The sequence below is a fragment of the Triticum urartu genome, chromosome 2 (assembly GCF_003073215.2).
Source record: "Triticum urartu cultivar G1812 chromosome 2, Tu2.1, whole genome shotgun sequence".
Taxonomy (NCBI): domain Eukaryota; kingdom Viridiplantae; phylum Streptophyta; class Magnoliopsida; order Poales; family Poaceae; genus Triticum; species Triticum urartu.
Window position 1 is genome coordinate 487,621,279 of NC_053023.1, and position 3,272 is coordinate 487,624,550.

The following is a 3,272-nucleotide window of genomic DNA, read 5'->3' on the forward strand; positions in this document are numbered from 1 at the left end:
GGAGAACGGCGAGTCCAAACCTTGCGGATCAATGGTGGGAGTGGCCAGTCGTTCCCAATTAATGGTTGCTTTTCTATCCTCCTGCTTGCCCAGAAATCTGGTGAAGTGATCATGAATAATCCTCTCCTTTCCGTTGTGATCAAACACCTCCGAGCCATCCTCCCTGAGGGAGTGAATGAAGTTTTTTCTCCTTCTAGCTCTCACTCTTGCGTGGAAAAACTTCATGTTCGCATCTCCTGCCTTTAGCCAGGTAATCCTAGAGGCTTGCCTTCTTCTTGCTCGCTCGATGGCTGCTAATCCGAGCACTTTTATCTTGAGCTACTTTCTCAGATGAAATTCTGTAGGCGTGAGCACTCTGTTTTCTTGCGCCACATCAAACAGATGTATGACCTCATTTGCGATGTGCAGCTACATTTTTCCTTTATCAAAAGAAGCCTTGCTCCAAATTTTCAGGTCAGCCGCTGTTTTGTCAAGCTTCTTCTTGATTCTGATGAAAGGGCAGTCGTGCTGAACCGGTCTTTGCCAGGCATGAGTGACCGTTTGGAAAAAATGAGGAAATTTAGGCTAGAAGTTTTCAAATCTGAACCTAGCGCTTCTTCGCGGTGCATCCACAGCAGTGAGAACCAGGGGGCAGTGATTTGAGAAAGAAGTAGAAGCAGCAACCAGCATGTGGTCTGGGTGCGATTCTTCCCAGCGCACGTTGCAGAAAATCTTGTCGATGCTACACATGGTAGGGCTTTCTCTCTCATTGCTCCAAGTGAAACGCCAGTTTTTGCACTTGATTTCCTTGAGCCTTGCTAAATCAATGGCTCGACGAAACTTCTCGATCATCCTTCTATTTATGTTGGAGTTGCTCTTGTCTCGCGCTTGATATATCATGTTGAAATCACCATTGATCATCCACGGCTCGTCAGCAGGAGGGGCGGTAGCAGCTATCTCCGATAGGAAGCTCTCTTTTTGTGCATCATCCGTTGGGCTGTAGACCGTGGTCATCCAAAAATCCTTCCCTGAACTCCTTTCGTGCACCCTAGCCATAATGGAGAAACTACCCAGGTAGTGCGAAGCTACGTCGACTACATCCTTATCCCAAAAAATCGCTGCGCCTCCTCTAGTCCCGATCGCCGGCAGCACCACACACCCCTGCAATCTGCTACCTCCTATCTCGCTAGCTACCACAGTCGTTCAAGTATCAATCTTGGTTTCCTGTAAACAGAGCACTGCTACTCTATGGGAGGATGCTACGTCGCTGACGACCATGTGTTTTGCCGGGTAGTTTAAACCTCTAACGTTCCAGGTCATGAAGGTTAGATTGCCGTCATCCATCGAAGAAAATAAAAGTGCACCGCCATCTGAACCATCTACTTGAAACAAACGGAGACACCATACAGCGAAACCAGGGCGACGACGGCCACCAGTAGCCCCAAAACCCCGTCGTCGTCGAGCCGTCCACAACACTGGAGAACTAATCATAGAAACTAATCCTAACTCGAACTGGTTTAAGACCAGCCGCTGGCGGAGACTAGCTAACACTAAAACTACCAACATAATCAGCCTTGCATGATCTCCTCCGCATCGGCGATTCCTGCCATGCCCGCAGCGATCTTCAGAGCACCCTGGTCGAGCCCCGTGAGCTTGGCGATCGCAGCAATGTTGCCGTTGGAGAGTGGTTCCTGGAAGCGCTTCATGATCCTCGCTGCAGCTCTTTCAGTCATCTTGTCCTTTGGGCCGAGCTCTCCCAGCTCCTGAACGAGGCGCAGCACCGCCCTTTGCGCCATAGGGGTGGAGGTGCCTGCGGCCGCCTGCCGAGCGCTGCCGCGAGATGGGGCGGAGGTGTCCCTGGACTTGGGCGGGGCGGAGAGGCGAGGACGAGGGGGCTGGGTAGAGAGGATCGGGGGTGGCACCAGGGCGAACAACTCCTCAACCTGCGCCTTCCCGTTGTCGATGCACATGGCACCCACCTGGTGGGTGACCGCCTCCATCTGGAAGCCCACCGTCGCCCCAGCAGGGGAGGCGATGCAGGGCAGCAGGCACGGCAGCATCTCCGGGCTCTCCAGCTCGGGAGGGTTTGCGGCTTGAGGGGGAGGGGAGCGGCCACCGTCTTCGAAGGCCAGCGGGGTGACCAGGGCTTCCTGCATGGTGCTATCAAGCTCTAATTGCATGCAGTCCGTGCGTGGGGGTGGAGACAGAGCGCGCCCATTGTCAGAGAAGGAGAAGAACTGGGCCACTGGGTCCGCCTCCGCCGCGGGGGGAGGAGGAGGCGCAAAGCATAGGGGGAGCGGTGGTGTTGCGCGCAGGACTTGAGCACCCGTGGCCTTGCCGCCCGCCTGACGGCCACGCCGGTCCGCCCCATGGCGACGCCCGGCAGGGGATCTACTACGGCACTGATGCGCCTCCCTGACGACGTCCTCGTTGCAGCCCCTGGCGTGGTAGCCATCGCCAAGCAGGCGATCACGGGCACTTCTGCCGTCCTCCAGGAGCGGCTTGCCCCAGCGCCGCCACTTCTGCCATCCTCCTCGCAGTCACGGGCACCACCTCCGAGCACAGGGCCGCAAGCCGCAGCCCCAACGCGCGGCGCCCGGCTTCGGGGCTTGCCCTGCCCATCTTCAACATGCGCCACCCAGGTGCCAGGCTCGAAGCACGGGAAGGGGCGGTCGTCATCTTCATCTGAGGATGGCAGCCCGCTCTGGCCAGAGTGCGAAGAGCGCGGCGAGAGGGGGGTCGAGTCCTCCAACAGGTCGACATGGATCAGGAGGTCGTAGCGCCGAACGCCTGGCGGCGGGGGGATGCGGCGATCAGCGGGGGCGAGGCCGACGATCTCGTCCGCCCGGTCCGCGCCCCACTTGAGCACCCAGAGCGCGCGCTTGGTGGGGATGTGAGCAACATCCCACACCCAGAGCCAGAACGCGAACGTCTTGGTGTGCCCTCTCTCCAGGGTGCGCGAGTCGAGCCGGTCGACGTGGCCGACGTCGCCGAGGGCCTCCTCCGCACCCAGCAGCGACCAGAACTGCATGGGCAGGTCTTCAACGACGATGCGAACGTGGTGGTGGAACTTGAGTAGCATGGCGTGGTCGTCTTCATTCCAAGCCCTGATGAAGTACTTGCACCCCTCCACCTTGATGACGCCCCGGCGCACGGCGTTGTCCCGGTGCGCAGGGAGGTCGAAGTGGACTAGGAAGGCTTCTGGCTGGTGGGCGCTGACGCGAAGCAGGTGCGGAGGGGTGGAGAGCTGCTCGAGGATGACCCTGCCCACCGCGGCGGGGGTGGTGGAGTGC

General features: G+C 58.3%; 1 pseudogene; it reads right to left on the reverse strand.

The window, feature by feature from the left end:
* Window positions 1-1,917: 1,917 nt before the first annotated feature.
* On the reverse strand, window positions 1,918-3,010 carry LOC125537106 (annotated as a pseudogene).
* Window positions 3,011-3,272: the final 262 nt, after the last annotated feature.